This window comes from Camelus ferus, chromosome 3 (assembly GCF_009834535.1).
Source record: "Camelus ferus isolate YT-003-E chromosome 3, BCGSAC_Cfer_1.0, whole genome shotgun sequence".
NCBI lineage: Eukaryota > Metazoa > Chordata > Mammalia > Artiodactyla > Camelidae > Camelus > Camelus ferus.
Window position 1 is genome coordinate 86,606,053 of NC_045698.1, and position 26,805 is coordinate 86,632,857.

Here is a 26,805-nt window from a genome sequence, read left to right on the forward strand (position 1 = left end):
ATTTTTAGCTTTCTTCTGGCAGGTTCTGAGGGAAAGAGGAGAATGGGGAGACTGGACTTGGGGAAGAGAAGATTGGGAAAAACAGTTCATAGGTTGTACTCCCACTCGCAGTCTCTTGCTATCCTGAGGAAACCTGGTTATTCCCTATACAAAGTGTTCCTGGTCTTTATTATGTGACCCACCACACAATCTCTGTCTTATTTCAATGTCTTGAGAAAGACACCTGATGTGGAGTGCCAAGAGAGAGATACCTCAGGGCAGAGAATGGCCAGTGAAGACTGATTTCTGATTTTCAATTTGAAGATGTACCTTGTACAGTGATGTAATTAGCTTGTCATCTTCATACCTCATTAAATACAATACAAATTAAATGTAATAGCAAATCAAAGTTTGGGAAAACTAAAAATTATATATATGAAAATGACAGAAGATAGAGTTGAGGGAAGAAAATATGTAGCAAAATAAAAAATTAAGAAAACATGAAAGAAAAGGTGAGACTTCTATAATTTAAGAAGTTTCAATATTTGATTATGAGACAATATGGAAAAAGACCAGGAGAGAATTGTCAAATAATGGTGGAAGAAAATTTCCTATAGTTGAGAAAGGACAAGAGCCTTCATTTCAAAGGAATTCAAGTGTGGCCAAATGATCTCAACATCGAGCCATGAAATTTCAGTAAAGCAAATATACTGACAGGACTCTCAAAGCTTCCAGAGGAGAAAAAGTCCTGTGAAGTTTGACACCAAACAGACTGGTGTCAGATTTCTCTTTCATAACAATGAGTCTATAAGACAATAACTTTAAAAGTCTGAGAGAAAAGGTTTTTAAACCTAGAGATATGTTTCTAACAACATTTTGATCTAGCATGAGGTATAAATGAAGACACTGCAGGCAAGGTCATGGAAAGTTTCTTCTTATATGGCCAACCTGAAAAACATATTTGACAGTATGCTTTAGAGAAATGACGGGGAAGAAAAACAAATAATAGGAAGACATGAAATAAAAGAAATGGTGGAATTAACCTAAGAGTACAAGGGAAAGAAATGTCAGAATGCAAGCAATGAGTCCTAACTAATACAGCATATAGTGGACTCCAAAAATGACATTAGGAAGAATGGAATGGATTCACTCAATTGCAGTAAAAAACTGAAAGATCATATTGAAAAAGAAATGTAGAGCATATATAAAAGTACTCATATGAGGGAAAAGTTGGAAAGGAAAGACATTGCCAAATGTGAAGCAAACTGAGATACAACATGATTTTGAGATACTGATGGAATCTAAAAAAAAAAAAAAAAAGAATATTTGATCACAGAAACATGTTCCTTCAGGCCCCCTAGGATTCATCACGTGGGACTGATCGAAGTGGAAATGTAATCCTACCATACAACATGGCTGTTCTGGAGAAAAAGATGTTTACATTGTCATAATGCTACTTATGTCTTCAAATATCAGCATCAACTTATAGATAGGGCATCAAGACATCACTTGGACATGGAACGGAGGGTAAATACAACCAGGTTTTATGATCTTAAAGCAAAAGCAGAGCTGGCAGAAGATAGCAGATGGGAATGAGGGAGGAGAGGAGAGTGGGGTGGAGTCACAGAGCCTCGTATTGTACATTGAGATTAAGAGGTGTCATTTAAAGTTGACGGAAAAAGATGTAGGGCTTTAGGCGTATCATTTATATTCTCAACTATAATGGATAGAATCACCTCACTCACTAAATGATACAATTACCAAAAATTGGGGAAAAGAGGAGGAAGGGATTGCAAATGGAGGACGGGAGAGGGAGCTAATTCTCATCTGTTACAGAATATTCATAGAAAATGTTCAAAATTCATAAATTAAGAAAGAGAGGTGCATTTGCTATTGACTGCTACATAACAAATTACTCCATAACTTTGCAGCTTAAAACAATAAACACTAGTTAACTCTGTGCATAAGGAATTTGGGGTGGCTTGGCTGGGGAGTTCTGACTCAGTTTCTCATGGTATAGTCATGAAGGGGCTGTAAAATCCACCCCCAATAAGGCGCACCATGCCTGCAGATGGCAGGATGCCTCGGTTTCTCTCTAAAAGGCTGCTTTAGCACCCTCATGACACCATAGCTGCTTCCTGCAGAGTGAGTGGTCTAAGAAGCCAATTATTACCTAGTCCCAGAAGTCACACATTGTCACTTTTGCAATACCCCCTTGGTCACATAGGCTACTCTTTCTAACAGAGGACCTCAGAAGAGTGTGAATATCAGGAAGTGAAGATCACTGGGGGTCATACTGGGAGGTGGACTCCACAAGAGGTGTGAGCACGCCCACTGTTTAGAGTTATGGAGTAAGGACCAAATGTATAAAACATAGAAATGCTTATAAAAGAAGTTTTTTGTATGTTTTTTTCTATATGTACATATTAATTTTATAAACATTAGCCCTAGGAATTTTAGAAAATACAGAAAAATATAAAGTAATAAATATTACCAATAATTATTTAACCCAGACACTGTTTACATTCTGTTTCTTTTTGGTCTTTATTCTCTTTTCATATTAAAGCATGTATATAATTTTATGAAAATATAATTATACTGTATGTACTATTCGGTATTTGCTTCTTCAGTTCACAATTATCTTGATCATTATTCATTCCACTGTATATTCTCTAAGGGTAATTTTAAAAATACTACTTTTATGTGAAGTACAATAATACATATTTGTTTTCAATTGTTTAGAAAATCACCCACAATCCTATCATTCACCTAGACCTTAACTTTCTGGAGAATATCTCTTACTCTTTCTCTCTCTCAATCCAGATATATATCTTGTTTAAAAGTGAGAGCATTCTGGAAAACCTGATTGTAATGGCTGCATTTATTCCACTGTAAAGTTATATCATAATTTAACTATCGTCTTGTTATGGAACATTAACTGTTTCAAATTGTTATAACAAGTGCTTTATAGCAATCAGTGTGTACATCTCTTACACCATTTGGGTAAATTCTTAAAAGTGGAAACATATAGAAAATCTATGAATATTTTCGAGGCCCTTGAAAAACACAGGAGACCTTCCTCCTAAAGCTTGTACGGACATCTAGGCTGCAGCCTAGGAGAACAACTATTGCATTGCACCTCTGCTGTCCTGTGTGCGCTTATCGATACATACTGAATAGAAAAAGTGACGATTCCCAAGACAACTTGGACCAAAGAAAAGAATTAGGTTGCAACTCTGAGATTTACTTTAAAGAGGGAAAAAACAAGCAAAACAGCAAAGAACAAAACAGTTACTTTTTTGGGCTGTTCCAGTGGAACTGATCAGAACTACATACAGGGGACATTTATTTGGAGACTTCTGTATCATTATTTCACAATTCCTGCTCCGCACAGTGGACTTTTTCCATTTTCTCTACTCCCTTTCTCATAAACTCTTAAATTACATTTACCTTTACTGAGATATAAAGGTCAGATGTAATTTACCTAATAGAACCAGTTGATGGAAATCTATACAGTGAAAGAGACATTAGGCTTGAAAAGCTCCGAACATTTTGTCCCTGCCTCTGTGCTGCTCTCAGCATGTTTTAAATACGACCCAGCATTTGTTAGCGGATACCACATGTCACCATCTTTAAATGACCTTATCCATCTTATCACCACAATTTCGAACTAAGAAAAAAAAAAAAAACCCACCAGCAAATGATCCTGAATGATGCTGCCTGTCAGGTTAGCCATCAGCAGACTTGACATGGTCAGTAATTCTTGTAGATACTGTACCATTTGCCAGATTACATGGAAAATAAAAATCTCTTGAAAAACATTTCTCTTAAAGTTTGTCGTCTTCTTGGCTCTCAATATAACAGTAATGAAAAGAAAGATATTCTTTGATTAATTAAGCCTTCTAGAGAAGTAAATCCAATCATTCATAGCCAGGAACAGACTGGGAGGAATTTGTTCATGAGCTTCTCCCCTTCAGAGGGACCCTACTTCCTCCCGCCTGCTCTCAACTTAATCGAGAAGTTGTTAATTCTCAGAGTTCCTTTGAGGATCAAAACTATTTAAAAACTTTCATGTAGTAATAAGTATTATGTTGGTGTGAGGAGTTATGAGCATAATTTAAGCCTCAGTGTTTTAAATTTTTAATTATTTTTTTCCAACTTGGATTAGGTCAGTTGTCTTGAATTACTAGTACAGGCCAAAAGGAGTAAAGCTAATTTGCCTAATACCATTGACTTTTGTAGCTTTTTATCTATTTTCTTTTGCTATTTAAAAAAACACTGATTTGACTAACAGTGCAAAAATACTTAAATGGGAAGTATTTTATAAATAATAAACTTATTTTCCTTGTGTTGTGGATGGTTGTCTCACTACCCCACCACCACCTCCTCAACTTATTTTATCTGTTTGGACAATTGAGGAGTTAAGCAGTTTGACTAAAAAGACTAACAACTTTAAAAAATAATTCCAACAATTAATATCTATTAAATCTCAGCCTTTCATCCAGAAGAGTTCATTTTTCTTGCTAGTTTAAAAATCTGTGTTAACCAATAAAACACAAAATTACATACTGATGTTAGTACCCAGTACAAAGTCTGCCATTTCCTTTCATTCAAGGACAAAGTCTAGAAACACAACTGATTATATGGCTGTCCAAGGAGAATACCATTGAGTTCTCTGTGTACAACACTGACAACATCACTGCCTTCATTACCTTACCAAATGCCTTTTAAAAAGTCAAAATGCTCCAAAAGCAGTGGTGAAGTATAGGGAGTTTAGAAGAGATTCTGGAGGACAGATTCCATGAAGTAAAGCCACACACCCACAGGTAACAAACCCATCTCCTTAAAAGGCAATTTTTCTACCTTTTATTTCTAGAGCTGCCATTGTCAATCTTACTTGCCAACTTATAGGGCCTCCCCTGAAGCAAGGCTCTTGGTGAAGTTTCATTCCCCATGTGAGGAGAGGGGAACTTGAGTAGAGAGGGTGATCTCATGCTGGTCCCATGTGCCAAGGTGACCCAAGGACTTGCCAGACCTCTGGCTCTAAGGTCTCCACACTTTGTGTCCTTCTGACCCAGCTTTGAAGTCAAAACTGAACAGAGCTTCTCTTTCCATTTCTGCTGTAGTTATCCAAATCCTCTCTGTGACTAAAGATGCTTCTGCTTGAATAGGTAAATATATTGATATATGAAAAAGGCAAGACAAGAATATGTTTTAAGAACATTATCATCATCATGCTGGGATATGAGGAGTCTCATCTGGCAAGAGGTTAAGGTGATTACCCGGGGAATACTAGAAATAAAGATGGGGCCATGTTTCAAGACTTTTCTTTCTGCTCAAGGCATTGGTGCTAGATACAGCCTGTGGTCTGAATCCCACTGGAGGCCACTATTGGGTGTTTTGAGCTCAGTCTTACAAAGGTTGGTCTTGCTTCCTAAAAGGGTTAATTGGCAAAGCAGCATGAATGGAATGTGGAAGCAGACAGAATGGCCGGGAAAGGCTTGTAGCAGTCCACGCTCCAGGGAACGTTTGGCAGCAGTAATTCTGGAGAGTGACAAGGAGGAGAGCAGTGGTACTGTGAGAATGGAGCCAGGAACAAGATGGAGATGATAAAAATTTACAGGACTGAACAAACGACCTGATGTAGGAAAGGGGTCCAAAGAGGAAGAGGGTCAAAATTGATTCCTAAGTTTGAACCAGGATACCGGTGAGAGGAACAGTGAAGGAGAAGGAGTGTGGGAAATGTAATGTTTTGGGTTCAGGCACAGTGAATTTGATGAGTGAGTGGGTTATCAAATATCTGTAATCTCTAAATAAATCACGTATCATAATTAGAGTTTAGTTTTCTGTATCAAGATAGCTCACCATTGCATGCTAGATATGTTCTGATTTTTATTTTCTTTTGTGCTTTTTCCTCTGGTTATCAAGTTTTCTTGCCAAAATGAAGCATTTGCAGCTTAAGGATACAAGTTGCTCATCCAAAGTAATGTCACACTTAGGAATGTATGATTTCCAGAACCAGAGTACTAACGTCACCCAGATGTTTTAAAGCTGTGGTGTTAAGTCCACCCAGATGTCTCTGATTGCATCTAGCTAGTCTTCAATTCTTTGCTCAACCTGTGTGTTCTGTTCATTTAATCTGCTATAAATCAGTATAGCTTTGAATTTTTTAAAAAGGAAGTTTGAGTAAATCCAATGATATGAATGTTGGGAGAGAAGACTTCATAAGGATATTCTTAGATCTTATAATAAAATAAATCAGTGAGTATCAGAAAAATCATAGAGCTCTGGGACTGAGAGGATTCTGAGGGATAATCTCAGTCAGTTCTTTCATTTTACAGAGGAGAAAACTTAGGTTTGAGGATTTGGGAGACTTTGTGAAGACACAGAACAAGATAGTGGCCTAGCTCGGATTAGACACCAGAAATATTTGGTTTAATATTATGTAAGTGGATTCTGAAAGATGGTTTCTTTGTTTTTGGTTTTTTGGGGTTTTTTTTTTTGCATTTTAATGAAAACAAAATGTATAAGAAATGGAATGATTATCTCCCTTCTTTTTTCTGCATCATCCATTTTTTTTTTCCTTCTACAGGGTCATTTCCATCAGCTATCAAATATGTTCTTACTTCTTCCCTTAATATAAACTAGATCTTTGCATGACTCCATATCCTCCTCTAGCTACAGTTCTATTTTTGTTTCCCATCAGCAAATCTCTCATAGAAGAGTGGCCTATACTATCCCCAACTTCTCTCCACCTATTTTTTTTTTAATTAAGGCAAAATTCGCATAACATAAAATCAACCATTTTAAGGTGAACAATTCAGTGCTATTTGGTACATTCAGAATGTGCACAACCACTCCTTCTATCTAGCTCCAAAAACATTTTTATCAGCCCCAAAGAAAACCCTGGACCCATTAAGAAGTTGCTCCCCATTTCTGGCTGTCCATGCTTGGTGCTCTGTCTCTACATATTTACCTCTTCTGGATACTTCATATAAGTGGAAACTTACAATATGCAATCTTTTTGTGTCTGACGTCTTTCACTTAGCATAATGTTTTCAAAGTTTATCCATATTACAGCATGAATCATTACTTCATTGTTTGTTATGGCCTCACCATTTTCAAAAGTGCTCTTGTCAAGGTCACCAGTGTCCACTAAGTTACTAAATCCAATGATGACATTTCAGCCACATTTGATACAGTTGACCACCTTATCCTTGAACTGCAATTTTTGCTTGGGTTCTAGGAGAATACACTTTTCCTGGTTTCCTTCTTGGTCACTAGTCATTCCTATGAATTCTTGCTTTTTATCGTAAACTTTAATTCTGAGTCCTTAAGGGTTGTTCTGTGGACCTTCTTTCTTCTTGATTTACTCTGTTGGTTACCTCATTTAATACTATCGTTCAAGTTTAATTTTCAAAAATGTAAAATCATGACTTTCAAGAAAATATATAATGAATACATGTCCAATATTTTACTGCACTTATTAATTAATGAGGGGACCAGTAAGAGATTAAAATGAATTTGAAGAACATTTGAAGAGCTATGTAATTACTAGCAATTTAATAAAGGAATGTGTTGTATAATAAAGAATGTGTCTGGTCTTTGTCCTGGGTTCCCAAGAGGGAGCTTTTAACCCTTGGAATCTCCTGAGTGATAGGACAGTCTTTGTTATTCATGGTGAGACCCTGGGACCACACTAGAGATTATGCTAGTGCAGTTCACTCCTGCTGTGCCCCAATGTAGTTCCAGAATGACCATTCTGGAATGTTGGTGCTTTGAGGCAGATGATAAATAGCCTGATCTCCAGGGAGAGGAAGGGAGCTGGAGACGGTTCATGGTCAATGATTTGATTAATCATGCCTATATAATAAAAAGTCTGGAAACCAAAACTTGGGTGAGTTTCACTGGTCAGTGAGACACACTGACATGCTGGGAGGGTGAAACATCACATGGCAGCTTTGCTCTGGGGACATCCTGTGTGCTTCTTTACTTGGCTGGCCCTGATTTATATCTTTTATAATAAAACTGTAATTTTTAAGTGTAGCACTACCTGGTGTTTTGTGAGTGTCTCTAGCAAATTATCACACATGAGGAGGTAACAGGAGCCTTCAAATTTATAGGTAGCTGGTCATAAGTGTGAGTGGCTAGGAGCCCTGGAGCCTACAACTGATGTCTGAAGTGAGGGGAGTCTTGTGGAAGACTGAGTCTCTACCTGTGAAGTCTTCGATAACTCAGTAAGTGTCAGATTGGCATTGTAGAATGTTAAGACAAGGCTTCAGGATTAGATACAAAACGGGTTAATGCCTTATAGGATTGGAAAAAATCCATAAATTTCCACTGGACAGAAATTATCTGTATTGCTACCAGACAAAAATTCTGTAAATCAGCATGTAAATTATGGGAACTTAAATCAAAATTTTAACATTCTCTCTAGAATCATGACTCCCAATGTTTTTTTCTCTAGCTTTTACCCCAGCCCTGGTCTTCAGACTAGTACTACTTGACTGTCTAATAAGTGTGGAAACTTACTATATCCAGAAATGAAATCCCCAACTTGCCTGACCTGTACTTTTACCCATCTCTAACTCTGATCCCATTTTGCATCCAATGTGGCAGCAAATTCTGCTGGGTTTCACCTTCTGATTTCATCCTGAGTTTGACCAGTTCTCATCACCCTCACTGTGAAGTGGGAGGAAAGGAGGGAGGGCGCAACCACTGAAGGAATGACATGGTAACTGAGGACAGGACAAACTGGTTATAACCAAGAGGGTGGAAGATCTGACTTCCAGTAGCCCTTGAGCCTCATGGCACACCCATAGGCACCATGACAGCTCCTAGTCTGACCACAAAAGGTCAAAACTTGGGCTGGGGGGCATTTCCTGGAAATCCTCACCCCTTCTCCAAAGTAGCTGGACTAATCCTCCTACTCCTCAGCATACGAAATTACAGCGCCCATAAAACCTAACAGCCCTGCACCTCGCGATCGCTCTTGATCTCTCGCCTTCTGAGACGGACTGCACTCTGCCTACAGAATGTGCATCTACTTTTACTTTAAACTAAACACCCCACACCTCGGCTTCTCTCCCTCTCACCTTTCTGAGATGGCCCATATTATGCCTATGGAGTATGTACCTCCTAAGCTGTCTTTCCTTCTGAGTGAGACAGACCCCATTCTGTCCATGGAATGTGTATTTCTCTAAATAAACTTGCTTTCACTTTCCCATGCCTTTCTCTTGAATTCTTTTCTGCACGAGGCAAGAACCCATTCTCCCACAACACCTGCTTGCAGGCTGGTGCGACACACTATCACCTCTTCCTGGGATTACTGCACTACACTTCCCATTTGTCTCCCTGATTTCTACTTGAGCCTATTTTCAACATACGTCCTTTAGTCTATTTAGTCTATTTTCATGTCCTTTAGTCTACCTTCAACACAGCAGCCACGATGATACATAAATCTGATGTCAAACCCTACAAATAACTTCCTCTATATCATGAGAGTAAAAGCCAGAGTTCCTACTACAGTCTCTAAGGGCTCTGTGACCCAGTCTTTGTTAGGTCTGATTTCCTGCTATTCTCTGCCTTGCGCCCTCTTGACATGAACCACTTAGCCCGTCTGCCATCTTAAACATGCCAGGCATTCACTTCTACTGATCTCTTCCTAAAACACTCTTCCTTCATGTACCCACATCTCTATTAAGCCTTGGCTCAAACGTCACCTTGGTGAGACATCCTCTGACCACCATATTTGGAATTCCTTTCCCTATCTCCACCCTTCCTACCCTCCTCCTCTCTCTGAATTTTCTCTATAGCACTTATCACAACGCAACATCAAATATAACTTATTTATTTTGTTTATTGTGTGCTTTCACCCATGAGAATATAAGGTTCATATGGGCAAGCATTTTTTAAAATTTGCTTGTTTTTATTCACCAAAGTACCCTTAAGTGCCTAGAACAGTTCCTGGCACAGAGGAATTCAACAAATATTTGTTGAATAATGAATTGTGACATATTGATATTATTGAAAAGTAAAGAAGTACATCACCAGCAATTTTATATGCAAATAAAAGCTGTCGATCATAGTAGTTTTGGGTAGCTTTATAGTTATTTTCATGCTTTGGAATTGATTTAAAAGCCAGCTTGCAAGTCATTAATAATGTCAATTTAATTACTCTATAGTTACAGCTCATTTTGGATCCCAAACTGAATTACCCATCTTGAACACCACCTTATTCATCAGACTTGGCTCTGGTAATGACATGGTGATAACAGCCATTTGTTATTTTCAATAATCTTTTCCTTAGTCAATAATTTTTCATTTACAAGTAGCAGATATACACTTAAACTATCAAGGTGATAGAGTTTGCTCGTGCATTGATTCATAGTAATGTTTTCTTGGCATTTCTCCCTTGCCAATTCTAGAAAAGGTAGTTGGACTTTTGCCTTTCTATGGCTTAGAGTTGCCGGGTGAAAGCAGAAATAGCTTGAAGTCAATTCTCTTCCTGGTTTTTTGGTTTAGAAAGCCTAAACCCTTGAGTCTAATCTCTTGTAAAAGGGTCACCTAGGGTAGGAAGGGCGAGATTGATGACATTCAGGAGAGAGTGAAGACAGAAGAGATGAGAGAAGGGTAGAGATTTTTCTCTGAAGGCTAAGAGGAGACTGTGCTTGGCGTATCCTGAGCACAGCATATGGCTTCTGCGTTGTCCCCCAAGAAAGTGACCAAGGCTGGAAGACCAAGGCTGTAGGGTGCTTCTAAGCCTCGTCCTCAGAGAACAGGGGTATACTGCAAGATGTCTCACTAAATCTAGTGGAAATAATCAAAGTTGAGCCTCATGAGTGATTAGAATCAGAAAGCATAAAATCCGTCAAACACCAAGGAAAATGGCAATACCATCTCTCTTTCTGAAGCTGAGTCTTTTTTCTCCCTTTGAAGGCTAACTTTGCTCCAAAAGCAGCTTCCCTAAAACTGAATTTATATTACCTCCCATTCTAAGAAGGACTCTGGCCAGAGTCAGCCAAGTTTTTTTTTTCTCTAGCATCAGGGCTTTTGACGTTGCTGTTCCCTCTCTATGGGAGTGGTGAGTAAGAGCTGAGAAAGAATACAGCAAGTCAGTGAATTTATTAGTAATTCAATATACTTTGAAAGTCTAGTACCTTTTAATGACTATTTCATAGTCTCTGGGCAGAAACAGTTTGCTATTCCAGACAAAACTCTTGTCCATGAAAGCCTTTTTGGATGGGAAAGCCAAAGCTTCTGAACTGAACTGGAAAATGAGGTTGGTTCTTTTTTACCAAAGGAAAGCATGATTGTCTCCTAATGAGACTCGTCAAAAAAATGAGTCAAATCCATCTGAAGACCATTAATGGGGGATGTAGCACCAATTTACTATCACATGTGAAAGGCTAGATGGAGCAATCAGACAAGAACAATCTGAGCATAACATCCTTATGGAATTAAAAACAAGATATTATTCCAGGATCCTAAATACAGACCTTTTTGGCAGGTTAGTAAGAGAAGAAAGGGAAGAGAAGACCATTTCTTTCTTTCTTACTTCTAAAGACTTGGCTCTCAATTATATTAAAAAAGGATTAAAATGATCATGGTAAATAGGTTGATTATATAAAAATGAATTGCAAATGAAGGAAGAACAGATCCTAGAACTATAAGAACTAATCAGTATATATATATTTATAAATAATGTAGTGGGTTGGAGTTTACAGATAGCTGGTAAATCCTTAAGTACAATGAATAAATAAAACTGTGTGTAGTTTTATATTCTGATTGTAGGGACTATTTTGGTAAAATTATGGAAAATTGCTCTGAAAGTTCATACTTGGATGAGTTCTACAATACCATATATAACATCAAATAAAATACCTTAAGAAATTAGAACCAAAATGAATATGGGAGAGTTTATCATAGATTGCTAAGAAAATAAACTGAAAGGAAGCAAACATACAAACTGCCCAAGCAATACTAAATGGGGAATAAGGACTTGTCTTCTAAAATCTTTAGACTCTTAATTTCTCCTTTAGAAATTGCCTGCCCTATTTTTAGATATATCAAAAAGAAAAATAAAATAAATATTATGGTCTCATTTGGGGATCATGTAATAATAATGTGACAAGAGGGTGATTTTGTGAATCTATGCAATGACTATTTGAGATAATTAAGTGTCCTGGCTGTTGCTGGCATTCAGTGCACCATCACAGTGAGTAATCCCTGCTTTTTCTCTCAGGAACTGAAGCTTAGCACCAGAAAGGGAAAAACACTCAAGGATTTGAAAATCAGAGAAAGTAGCAGAAAAATGAAAGGAAATGTCTCTAAATACTAGGCTTGGAAATTAATATGGCAGAAAGCTCAAGTACAGATGGAAAAATGTCCACCTAAACCAGACAGGTGTCCAGGAGATGCATAAATTATGATATACTCAAAAGGAAGAGTGGTGTCAACCTCATTGCATTGACAAGACTAAGGGCATTGACCTTTTCCTGACAAAAAACATCTACCACTGACTTACAAAAGACTGTTAAAAATTAACAAATTTCGTATCAAAAGATAATGGTATCACAGTAGTATATAAAAAAAGGAAACAAAGATTATTAGTTTACTTAATTTTCAGCTTCACTTATTTCCCCAAATTATGAGGGTATCAGAAAAAACTAAGCACCCAAAGAATGAAATAAATGGGTTTTGCATAAATATGGCCACACAAACACATGTGCCGCAAAATAGATTTAAAACATTGAACCTGCTCTCTTCCCCAATCATATTGCTTATGTGATATAAGATGTACCACTCTCTTAGAGTATTTGATTTGTGTAATACTCTCCCTCTTTAATTTTTTCTCTTAAGTCTTAAAAGTGGTATTACCTACCATGCTGTGTAAGTAACAAAAACATAATCTTGTGTGTAATTTTAAAAAGGAAGCCTCTCAATCCATTTCAAAAATAAATACCAGATTATGAACTAGATTTTAAACTTTTGGGTCTATGCCTGTTACTCAGTTTACTACCTGAAGAGCCAAAAGGACCAACTTGTTTGTGCACCTAATATGAAACTTGTTACATCTTTCTATTCACATATGTAAATACACACACATACACACACACAAACACAATCCCTCACCAGACTTTAAATTCCCTAAAAGTATGCACTGACTCTTGTTCATTGTATTTCTGGAGGACACAACCACACATATTTGGTCGTGAAGGAAATCGAATTAGGAGCCAGTCTCAGTGGTTTAAGATAAAAGGAACAAGACTCTTCTTGTTCAGAAGGTTGTTTCTCTTAAACTGAAGCAAGATATTAAAATACAGCTATATATATATATATAGCCGAGCTATGGAAGCAAAGGTCCAATTCTTTGCTTTGAACTTAAAAACACAAGAGTTTCAACAACAGCTGGAAAGAGTGCGTCAATCCTCGAAGGTTTCATGTACGTGAGGAGGTGGGCAGTAGAAGAAGAGCTCCTGAGAATGGGCAAAATGTGACAAGAAAAGAGGTGAGAAGAGCACTACCCCAGCAGTGGAGAGGTTAAGGCCAGGTTTAGTGTCAATAAATCCTTGTTCAAGACTGTGTTTGTTTCAGGGAAATAAGGAGATAGATAGTTCATGTGTTAATATTTTCACATTCTGTGGACGATTCTCTTTTCTATTATCTTTGCTCACTTTTCCACTGGGTAATCCCACTCATTGCAATAAATTAAAAAAAATATTTATTTTAGTTGCTTTACTTCAGCTCTCATCAATGCATTTCTGCTGTTTTAGAATCAAACTTAAGGTCTGAAGCCAACCTAGTAATTTTCTTTATAATGATCAAAATAGATCTTTTCAAACGTGTAAAAGATGTCAACTGAAAAGAACCAGCAAGAATTTAAACTGTCCCCCCGACAAAGATAATAGACACTAATTATATTTTTTGTCCCTTAATTAAGATGTATGTGTGACTCTGTAGTGAAAAAATCTGGTCAAAGGTTAATTAAAAATGATAAGGATAGTTGTCATATTCTTTTAAAAAAATTCATTATTCTTAGCCATCAGTTGTCCAAAAATGCTGAATCTTAAAGAAAAGAATATGTATTTATGATACAAATAATCATTGAGAAACTCTTATATGCCAGGTGGCACTCTTCTAAGTGTTTAAAAATACATAAATTATTAAAATACGGTCTTTGCTCTAAGAAATGTAAAGTAAAGAGCTTTGGGGAAGCTTATCTAGTTATTCCATTCAGTCAAGTTACATGTCTTTTGAAGAAATACTGTTTGAAACATAAAAACGCATTCAATTAGGTTAAATGATGTTATTTGGGAATTTCGTATATTTTGCAGGCTGAGAACACACATTATGATTTTAGGCAAACAAGGGAGAACTTTTCAGACCAGAGACTAGTTCTGGTTCCTACCCTGCCTCTCCATGCTTCAATCAGTTTCTCCCAGGGTTCTAATCGCAAAAGCATGTGTTCTGACTAGCTGAATTTTAATGGCTCTAGTAATTATGTTTTTGTGTTTCTTAAGAATATCTGATTGAATGAAATTTAATCTTCCCTCTGCTAAGAGATTATATAGTTGCAAGCTACTGTCTCAATGCTGTTTGATTACACAGTCATTCATCATAAATACATTTTCTTGTTATCTCAACTTATTTGGGGGAAATAATGGCTTCCTGTAGGCTTTTATTCTCCTATGCACTTGGATATAGAAGTGAACAGAAAGGTGCTTTGGCCGGTGTGGGGAGCCTTTATTAGACTATTAGACTACTCCTTCCTTGTTCAGGAGAACCCACTAGAAACTGTAGTGGGCAATCTTACAGGAAGCCTGCTCTGTGCCAGGGCTTCTAAGGTATTATTTTGTTTAAAAGCTCTGCGGAATAGTTAAAATTCTCTTCATTCTTAGGAGGAGAAAAGTGGCTCAGAATACATACAGCTGGGCCAAGTGTGGGTTTGTGTCTACATACAACCCAATGTAAGGTCTTAAAGCTAATACTAAAAGACCAGAATGGAAGAAAACATTTTGCATTTATTTTGAGTAAATGAGACTTGAGGCATTTGTCTCCCCATGCTTGTGATATATCTAAGCAAAAAACATGTCAGTTTTTTTTTTTTTTGCATCTCAACTTTGCTTCAGAAGATATAAGAAAATAAACCTATGTATATAAATAAACTAAAGCCTACCCCTATGCATTTTAACCATTCTGCGGGAGAAATTATTCTGTGCATAATAGCTTATCATGATTTGGGTGCTTTGCTGAGGCTTAAGAAATTGTTAGTGCCAATTCCAATTTGGTTAGTTCATTTACTTTGCACCTAAGTTGTGAATTAATCATTGCTGGTAACATCAATTTAGTTGTAATTAATCATAGAGGGAGGAGTAAAGCAGTCACATTGGTGCCAGCCGTATTAACTGCCTTATCTGATTGCTCTTGTGTAATTTTCCAGCACTTTGATGAATATACAAGGCAAGAAATACTTCGGGGGCTTTCAAGAATATTCATAGTATATTTGGAAATAGACTTGAAAGCACTATAAATAGTTGATTGCTGCTTTACCTGAAGACTTTTTTGTGGCTATTAGATATATAACTTTTACGCACACATACACACACAGTTTGCCCTTCCTTTGCTTAAATGACATGTTGATGCTTTCAGAGCAGTTGCAGCTAAAAATGGAGATTTTCTTAGCGTCTTGGCTGCATGTTCAAGGTCAGAGAGAAGTGGATCGCAACAAATAGCAAGTATTGATGTTTCCTATGCAGTTTGCACCTATCAAATATTTAGGAAAATATATAATTCTCATTTGTATATATGCAATATATTTTAGCTCTTGACCAAAAAAATTGATTTTTACAATATTAACAGTCAAAATATATCCATATACCTACCTATGCCTAGCAGAACTTTAGGTGATTTACAACAGACAAATAAACAAACAATACACTGATGCATGAGGAATGATATATTAACCTAGTGTATTTTACAGTCCCCATAAATTATATCTTGTGATTTCCTATTCATTGTATCAAGCTATTCACTGCTTTAAGGTAGGACGAATCCCACCTACAAAAATGGAAGTCATCGTTTACCATGGAGTGACAAGATACACTTTTTAGTCTTTAGCAAAATAACATCCTTGAAAGCCTGCCTTTGCAAGTGTTCTCCTGAAAGCAGGAGGAAGGTCTATGTGACAAGCTGTCCTCTGGTTCCCCACTGGTCCCCATGGCACAGTGGCTGGGCTGGGTATCCTGTGGGTGACCAGTCCTGCTGGGTCCCTTTGGCATGGCACTGGCATCTACTTCTGAGTTCATAGTCCCTGCTATTGAGTCTGGTCATAGATTCCTGTCCTGTTGGACTCTACCTCAACCCTTTTTAGGTTCACAAGTTTACTCTGTACTTTTCTGTCCTCCTGTCAAAGCAGGTAGGAAGCTCTGGACCTTGAACACATCATGAAAGGCAAGGAGGCACTGGAGTTACTTTGTTAGGCCTACCTGCTTAGATATATCCCTGTTCAGGTGCTCTGATGAACATGGGATCTTCCTAAGAGGTATGAAATTTTCTCAGACAATGCCCGAAGAAATGAATCAAACCAAACCAAACTAAACCCAAGCGAACAAGAAAATCCACCCTGGAATTTCCTCGATTGTGTCTGGATGTTTCTGTTCATTCTCTTAGGGTTGTCACCCCAAGCTCATAGAGGACATTCACCCCTGAATGTCATTCTTTATTGTTTTCTTCTCCTTAGCTCTTCCCCAAGCCCTAGAATTTCTTTCTTATTTTCCTTTCTGTCATATAGGAATTTCCCTTACTTCACATTCTCCCATTGTCTCCATGATATGCATGACAGTAAAACTGTGATTTCAGTTTCCTTAGCGCTTAATACACAGAAGGAATATTTCAGTACTTAGCAAAACTTATTTGCCTGCATCTAGTCACTTGGGAAATACGAGTGGCAGGGAGGACCCTTGAATACGAACAAGAACCCTTCTTTGAATACTTCACTGGGGAAAGACACAGTTCAAAATATAACAAAGGTAGATGGTAAAAATCAAGTCTAAGTCCTACCTGCGTCCTCTAGGCACTCAGCTGCTTTCCCAGAGATAATCACTGACTCCAGGTCTCACATCTACACTCCCAGAAGTATTCTGTGCCTATACACATACGTATATGTACTTTTTTCTTTTTAAAACAATTTGTGGTATACTATGCACACTGTTCTGTATCTTCCATTTTTTTACTTAACGTATCCTTATTAATATATAACAGTATCTAGAGAGCTTGGTCATATTTCTCAATGGCTGCATAGTAGTGGAATGTAAGGAAGTAACATAATTTATTTAACCAGACCCTGCCCCCACCCTGCCCTCTCAGTTTGGTTCAGTATTTTTTTTTTCTTACAAAACATTGTTGAAATGAATACTCTTCAAAATATTGTATTTTGAATATGTGCAGGTTAATCTGCAGAATGAATTCCTAGAAGTAGAATGCTGGATCAAATATAATTTTTAATCATCATAGATATGGCCAGATTCTTCACAATAGAACTGTTCTGACTTACAGTCTTGGCAACATACATGGGTTTGTCTGTTCCCCTTTGCCTTTACCAACAGGTTGGATGAACTTGATCTTTGGCAGTGAGATGTAACAAATGGTGTCTTGAAGTTTTAATTTGTACTCTTGTTTTGAGTAAGGCTGAAGGCTGTGTAAGTTTTATTTAAGAGTTTTTAAAATTTTCATTTGTTTTTTACCTTTTTTCCACTTTAAAATCAATTTGTTGGTTGTGTTGATTCTTAGAAGCTCTTTATGAATTGAGAATATGGGCTCTTAATTCAGAATGTGATGTTTCAGTATTTTAAAAATTATTTTGTCATTTGTCTTCAGCTTGTGTATAGCGTATTTTGATATACAGAAATTTCTTATTATGTTGTCTAATTAATTCTGTTTTGCTGTTTCTTAGTTTTGTGAATCTCAGAAAAGCCTCTTTCAAAACTATGAAAATAATTTTCCTATGCTATTGGTACTTCTGTAATTTCATTTTTTATATTAAAATGTTTGTTCCACCTGGAATTTATTTTAGTGCAACATGAGAGGTAGAAATTGAACTTTTTTCCAGATGGTTACCACTAATTAAATAATCAATTTTTTCACCTATTTGAAATGGGAATTTTATGATATACATTCTAAGGTAGAGAGATGTAATGTATCATTATATGTTTGTTTATTTCTATTCATTTTACTGATCAGTTTGTATACTCACTTACCAAGACAATATAACTTTAAATATTTCAGTAATTAATTAAAAGATAATCTTGGTTTTGTTCACGATATTGCATTTTGAACTCAAATGATTAAAACCTAATTAACTAGAGCAAGTCATACTTCATCCCAAAAGAAAAATTACAAATGACAGCAATGTCCTCGAAGAATAAAATTATACCACAGAACCAAGTTGAAAATTAGTCTCATACATTTTTGTCATTGCTAAATACTGAGCATGGCTCATGTCAAAAGTCGTCAGAATGGTCTGACAAGTATCAACATCTAAAGTGACGTTTAAGAGAACAGCAACTTGGTAATTGAAACACTGTTTTAACAGATACAATCCTTCCACTTGGGAGTGTATTCCTGTTGCTGATTTTCTTACTCGGGTAATGTGACTTATAGTAGTTGCTCTTAATTAGATTGAGTCAGGAACTAAGTAACCAGAAGAATTTAGCACAGACATTAATCCTCTCCAGAGAATATTAGCTTGAGAGTTGACAGTTTTTAGGAAACAAGGTCAAATTCAGTACAACGTACTAATACTGGCCATGGTAAGAAAATGGAGGTTTTACTGCTTAGGGAAAACAGTAGCCATACTGCAACTAGCTCCTTTTTATCAGACTTTTTATATCATTTTTTAGGTATAAAATAATAGACACTCACACAAATTTACACACAAATGTGTCTTTTGGGTAAAATGTAAAAATCCACCCCTCCAGAGAGGGTACCTGGAAACAGTACTGTTACTCTGGTGAACAAGGTTTCAGAATTTACCAACAAGAAATTTTTTATTTGCTGTTTTATATATATATATATATATATATATATATATATATATATATATATATATATATATATATATATTAAAATTTCTATTATTCATTTCGTTTTGCATCTTTATTTTATTACTTAGTTTGTGAAGGACATCTTCCCATGTCAACACATGACCTACCTCATTCTATTTTGATGTATGTTAAATTTTCATGAGCAATGTTCTTTTCTCTTTACAAAATGTATCATTATTAGCATTACTTTAAATCACAGAAATAAATTCTTCTAAAAATTTAGCAATACAAAACTGAAATTAATGAAATAGAAAATCACTCAGGAAAACTAATGGCTATTTTCATTCACTAAATGTGCAAAATTTAAAAAGAGAATATGGAGAAATGGACAGCCTCACATTTCTACATTCCTTTTTGGAAAGTAATGTAGTTATACCTTTTACAAGTTAAACACATCCATACTAGTTGGCTGAGCAATCCCATTTTTGAGCACTAATTCTGCATAGACCAAAACCCTAGAATTCAAGGACATATGTGCAAAGATTTGTATAGCAAAACTCTTAAGGTTGGCAAAAACCTGGAAATGACCTGAAGGTCCATCAATTATGTAATAATTGAACATAGCACAGGAAATAATGATATGGAATATTAAATTGTTACTTAAAAAGATATGTTTGAGCTATAGCTACTGAACTAGATGGATTTTCAGAATAGACTCAAATGAATATAAGAGGTTGAGAAATCATGCGATATAGTATGAACTTATTTTTTCTGAGAAAAACAAAAAAGCTACTCATACATATACACATAAAAGCAGGTTTGAAATTATACATCAGCCTATCAAAATTCCTTACATCAATAATGATATGATTATTAATAGTGATACGACATGGTGATGTGATTATGTTTTTCCTTTAAAACTTATACACCATGGTAAGCAAGTATGAATTACTTTTATAATTTTAAAAAGTGAATAAAGAATATAGGAAATGAAAAAATATACAGTTGGATGAACAGGTTTTATAGAAAAGATCTTTCTACTGTCATAGGAAGTTTAATTATTTTTTTTAAAAGATCTACTTTGAATATTGGTACAATTAAGTATCCAAAATAATAATAATAAGGTGGTGTTAGATGATGCTTAGTAATATATTGACTTTTTTCATCCAGAGACCTAGAATCTTGTCTTGGTCTCGGTATCCCTACTTCCCATGAGGCTCCTGGAAGAAAGATATGTTCAAAGAAGGCCAAGGAAAATGTCACCTCATTATTAACTGGGCATCAGCCTCAACACCAGTGCCACACCCCCTGAGCTCGCTTTATTACCCACGGGCTTCCTTTTGCCTGATCCAATGGAAGCCTAGGGGCCAGAATCACAGCAGGTGGAAGACAGACAGGTCACACCACATTTCTAAGTCTACACTAGTGGGTCAACACTTAGCATCCTAACAGTACAAAAATATATCTCTGCCAAAGCCAAGAAAATAGGCTGGAGCAGATCCCCATACAGGTTTGTCTGTACTTCCAATATTTCATCCATCAGAAAACATGGCTGGCTAGTGTCTTGGTATTTATCAGATTAGTGCTCTTTACTCTTCAAAGATGGGTTTCTTACTCTTGCTGCCCAGTCATCCTTGAGTAAGAAAGAGAAGAAAGGAAGAAGGAAGAAGACAGAACTTCCATTCCTTGGAAAATCCAGGTTAAAAACAAACAACCAAACAAGGATATAATCTATTAAAACTCTAAAGCAACAATTGGAAAGAGATGGAAATTAATCTTCAACCACTATTTCAAACTTTAGTGGTTTATGAAAATAGAAGCCATATTTTTTTCCAAGCACTTCTAGGTTTCTCAAACCATCTGTGCTTCAAGGGGAATTTAGTTCATGTGTTTTTAGTTAATTTATACTTAACTCATCAAAATGTTGACTTGTTATTCCAGCTATTTGATGTCTCAGAAACCATATACACATTTTAATATATGTTCAAAAGTCTTTCCTCCATTTGGATAAGGAAATCATCATTAGCCAGCAGTAAACAGAACCTGGAAGAGCTTAAGTCTGATTTCAACTGGAGAACTAAGGAAATTCCAAAGGGTTTGAAACTTGGCAAACTACTTTCCACACACATGGTTACAAAATCTTTAAAGTGATAAACATGAGACAAAAAAAAAAAAAAAAAATCACAAGCATGAATAGAGTCTCTAGAATGTGAAGATACTTAGTCAGATGACTTACAATATAGATCTGATTTACTCTATGTTTCTTAAGTGAAAAAACTTCAAGGTCAGCACACATAGCTCCACATTGGCCCATGTGTACCAAACACTCTGTAGAAGCCAATAGGCTAATTTATCCAAGAAAAAGGACAAAGGATATTCTTCAGAATTTTTGATGAACCAGTGATTTTATTTCCATTTAAGTAAAGTGTGTTAAACATGTATCTATTTAAAAAAAACAAACTCCTTTATGTTCACATCAGTAGGCTGGAAAGACTTTTTCTTTTTCCCCAGTTTAGATCAGTTTCTAGACCAGAATACTTGAGTAAAAGTTATCACGGCTTAATGTTTGATTGGCTAGTTTCACAGCTAGACAAAGCTTCCATTAAATCTGAACCAATTCTCAAGATGTTTACACACAGACTTTTAGAGCTGTCTGATGCAGGGACCTGGTGGTTTGTGACTGAAGACAAGGAGAAGTTCAGGGACTGCAAACCACAGAGGGTGTTCTGGGCTAAATCCCACGCAAGTACAAAAGGAACCAATTCATGTCCAAAAATGGACTGTAGAACAAAGCAGAAGATTCAAGATTCAGAGAAGTGCATCAACAGGAACATGAAATAGAAATGAATCAATAGGAACATGAAATAGAAGTGGATCAATAGGAACATGGAGCTGTAGGGATCAGAGCAGCCTAGAGGTCAAAGAAGTGTTCCAGGGGCAGCCTGGGGAAAGGAGAGTGCAGGGGAGGCCTTAGAGGTAGAAGAAGAGCTGGTCTGGGGCAATTCGCATGATCACCAAGTTCCCAGAGTGGCTTGGCATGCTTTACTGTCCACAGATAAATTCATAAAATAATAGAAGTGTCAGGGGCAGAAAGAAACATCATAATCATCTCATTCAACTTTATAAATTCTAACCCCCTCATTTTTGTAATTGTGGATTTTGTTACCCACGTGGACAGGTGACCATTTTACGTAGCTCTACCCTAGCTAGTGCTGGAGCTGGGAGGAGCAGCTGTAGGGGCTCCCCTGACTTCCAGTCCAGACTTCTTTCTGTGCACCACATCCCAAGGGAATTAGTCATTTCCTCTTTCATTCCTTTCTTCTTTTTAAAGTTTTTTTTTTTCTCCCACTTGCATCATTTATTCCCACTCTAACTCAAAATTGAAGCAGAAGTGAAAAAATGTCACACCCAAAGCTTGACTGGAATTATTCTCAGAGGGGGTCACAACAAAGCATGTTTGTTTTGTGAAGTTTCAAGCTTATTCTCAGCATATGGGTTCAAAGCTGTGAACCAACCTTGAACCTTGGGAACTGTGAGTCGACAAGATGGGACTAATATGGAAAAGAAAAAACGGTTCAGAAGACTTGTTGGATGTCAGTTCTCTTTTTAAAAAGAACATTTTGGTGAGTTAAGTGTAAATGAGTCAGAAACACAAGGATTTTATTTCCTTTGCCATATGTATGGGTTTAAAAATTAATGGAAAAAAGTGCTCGGACCGACATGTTTTGAATTGTTTTGGTCTCTTTTTTCCCTTGTGATCTTTAGAAGATAGAAGCTGAAGACAATTGAATCTAAAGTTTTAAATGTGTACATAACACACTTTGTTAGCTGGAGTAGTAAGAACATCCAGTCTGAGAGCTCCCATTTGGAATGCCTTGTTATACTTTTAGTGTTTGACCTAATTATATTACTTACTAAAAGAAATTTCCAAGCAGGTTTTTAGTTTGAATCTAATGTGGGAGAAGCAGGCACAGGGCTGTGAGGAATCCATTTCATTATAAGGAGCATGCTGCCTGGGTAAAAAGCTATAATCGGGCAGTTGGAAGAAAAGAGATGTGTACATTACTTTGCTTAAACTTTTAAGGCTCTCTAAAAAAATAAAACAATCTATTGCATGATCTTTCACAGATGTCATTTTTTTCTGCCTCAAACATTCTACTTTGTGAAGTATAACTGCGATCTTTGTAGAATTCTGATTATTTCTATCAAGAAAGAAAAAATCTAAATATTTCAGGATTCTCATAATTTGTTTTTATTTTTGTTCTTTTTGGCCAACTTTATGAAGAGCGAGTTGGTTTTTATTCTATTAACATTATGTGAGTCCTTATTCAAATTCCTGTTTTGTTGTAGGAATACTTAATTAGCTAAATGAATTTTAAATCTTCTGTATGGGCAGTGTCTACAAACCCCTCTTTTTTCCAAACTTATACTTGTTCCCTGATTTGCCCAGGAATTCCTACGAGAACATACAAGTTTAAATAAACACTCTTTGGTTAGCTTGTGGTTGGGCTTTAAACACCCTAGCATCATTTAAATCAAATCATTTCAGATGCTAGAACTGGATGAAATCACAATGAAGCTATGCTTGCAATTTTATTAAAATGATAGGTTGGTCAGGACAAAAATACTCAACTCAACTGAGTGCCAATGTGGAGGAGATTCAAAGTAGCCTACCTACACAGCTGGAGCCAGGCCACGTCACGGGGCCAGGGCTCTTTACATGTCATCAGCACATCTGTCATTAACAGAGTGACTTTGTGTGTGTGTGTGTGTGTGTGTGTGTGTGTTGTTTCATGTATTTTAAATAGAAGGAAAACTGGGCTACATTTCAAAATTTAAATATGGTACATGAAAAGGCTTTGTTCACATTTAATTAAATTACAGTTTATGTGCCATATGTTTGATCAGATACTGCTTGTATCCCAGATGGAGGTAATGGGTAGAAATAAGGTAGAAAGGTTTTTCTTTTCTTTTTTTTCCCTCTTCTAAAAGTACAAGGTACAAATTGAGATGACTTTCAAAGAAATGTCATCACAGTAATAAACTCATATGGCCATTGCTGTGACACAGTCCCTTAAATGATCACTTCGTGGCTCACTAACTCTCAAAACTACAGACATAACCACTCTGAAGATAGGTAGGACCCTTAGCTCCAGAAGACAATACTTAAATTATTTTCAAGACTCTTAGAGTAACTTCCATCAGGTATACTGTTGCCCCGATTTGCCAAAACTGTTTTCTTTGAGACTGTACAATTAATTTTTAAATTATTCATACAAAATAAAGAGATCTTCACTGTTAATTTAAAAATGTACAGTGAAGTCATGGAAATGTAAATTCAGTAACACCTAGTGCAGCTTGAGCTGGAAATAAGTAGATACGTTGTATGATTCCCCTACATTCAGGGGAAGCAGAATTCACTTTGCTGATTCGCCAAGTGTATGTGCTTTCTGGAGTGGAAGGGAAGAGTCATTTTTACCATATGAAGTGAGCATGTGTTTTTCTTCCTTTCGATGCTCTAATGTTTTTGCCATATTTTCTGAGTTCAAGTCTCTAATCAGTTGGTGGGAGTGTGGATTTAATGACATTTATTTTGGAAAACATGTTCTGTGAAAATTTTGTAGTACTGTAAGCATTTGATTCTAAAATTGGCAGCTGAACTGAATGCTGTGTCCACATCAACAACTGCTCGAATGTCTCAGTCAGAACCACTTCAGGCCACCCAAGGCCGGGACACCACTTCTGGATCTGCACTCTCCTGAGAGAGAAAGGAGTGCAGTCAAGGGCTTACCCTCCAGCCCACAGAGATGGAGGCTGAGGAAACTCTGATGTGCCCTCCTATTTGTGATATACCCCTCCTACTTGTTTACAAAAAGAGCTGCTCTCCTTTTGTTTTTAAAGAGAGTGAGTGGAAATAGAAGAAATATAAGAATGAAACTCTCACTCTCAGCAGTTGTCTGGGAGCAGAGAGGGTCAAGTTCTTTGGAAATGGGACAGGCCAAGCAGTGGGAGAGGGCGCTGGGGAGGCCTCAGTAAATGAGACATGCATATGAGGCTCAAATTAGAATGGTACGCTTCTGCTATTCTCCCCAAAGGGTGGGGCAGGAGAGCTACGTCTCCCATCTTGGTTTGCCAGATGAGAGGTAGCAGAACACGGGTAAGGACACTCTGATACTATAGGGCAGTAGCCAATTATTATTGTTACTATTTTTGGAGCATTTAACATAGATGGAGTATTTTACTAGATCTTTTAGATAGATTTTCTTATTAAAATGTCACAAAAGTGCAATAGGCATTATTATAGGTGATAATAGAAATAATACATATAATATAATATAACATAATATATACAGAGGGTTTGGCCAACTTGTCACAATCATACGACTAGAGAATGGTAGCAGGGAGATTTGAACCATGGAGTCTGACCTCACTGACCATCTCTTCCATATCATCATCCAGATAAAGTGAGGACACAAATTGTGGGGAAGCAAAACAGGGAGAGGTGGGAAGGGAGAGTAAATAAACAATGTTATACTATAATTGAGTGACAAACACTGCCATGCTTCTAATTAGGTTATATTTGTCTTAAATTGTCGATATATGATAGCGTAATGCATGCAGATTAATTTTGAAATAATGTTATGATGCTTTACAGTAAGAAAATTCATTCTCCCCGAAAGGCATTAACACACATCTGTGGAGTCTTCTGCTAAATGCAACAGTGGCCCAGATTAACACTTTGGATTCATCCTCAATATTGCCCTCTCTCTGACATGCCACAGCGCACCTTGCCCCAGTCTCAATTCTCTTCCATTTCTCTCCATTTTAGTGATGGGCTCCACCAACTATTCTGCTGCACATGCCTGAAGCCTGGAAGTCATCCTTGGTACCAGACGTTCCCTTACCCTGTGTTCAATCACTTACTTATTGCTGCCCATTCTCCCTCCTAAATACCTCTTCAATCTGTCCATTTTTTGCCATCTCCTCCATTATAGCACTAATACCTGGGCTTCTAAAATAGCTTTGTACTTCTGAACATGAATCCATTTTCCACAGAGAAAGCAGAAGAATTTTTTAGTGATAAAAATCTGATCCCATCAGTTTCCTGCTTGAAATCCTCTGAGACTGTTAGAATCGAGAGAGAAATCCTTAACATGGCCTGTGAGGCCTACTTTTCATTCTGGCTGGAACGTTCTCTCCCAAACTCTTCTCCTCTTTCCCGAGTCACCTTGAACTTATCATTTAGATAGCTCAGTATCCCCTACCCCCAGCCGAGGAGCTGTCTTTCCACACTTCCTCCCTCAGCACCTTCCTCCTCCTCCTTTTAACACATATAGCAATGGTGATGAAATACTTGCTTGTCTATTTAAACTGAGTGCCAACTATAGGAGAGCAAAAGTCAAGTCTGCCTAGTTCACTGCACTCATTGCAGCACAAAGCACAGAGCCTTTACTACGTTAAGCACCTAATGAATCCTTCCTGAATGAGGAGTGAATAACTACTTCCTCTCTCACCTTCAATTAAGGCAGAGAGTGGGTCATCTCAGGACTCTGACGTTAGGTTCCTTAAGGGCAGCCACTATGCCTTTTTCCTTGTTATCACTGGCAGCCAGCACAATGCCCGGAAGATTCTCAGCAGTGAGCTGACTGACTGTACAAACTACATGCACAGTGGGGTGGCCCCTGGTTATTAGGAAGGAGAATATCCTTCTACCGTATGAGACATAACTGTTTAACCTTCTTGGCAAATTAGGGAGCTCCATTATGCAGTTTTGAATTATCTA

General features: G+C 37.0%; 1 long non-coding RNA gene across 1 annotated transcript in view; it reads right to left on the bottom strand.

Annotated features, from left to right (window-relative positions):
• The window catches only part of LOC116662688, a 415,082-nt gene that overhangs the window by 63,101 nt on the left and 325,176 nt on the right, over nt 1-26,805 (bottom strand). The window lies entirely within an intron of this gene.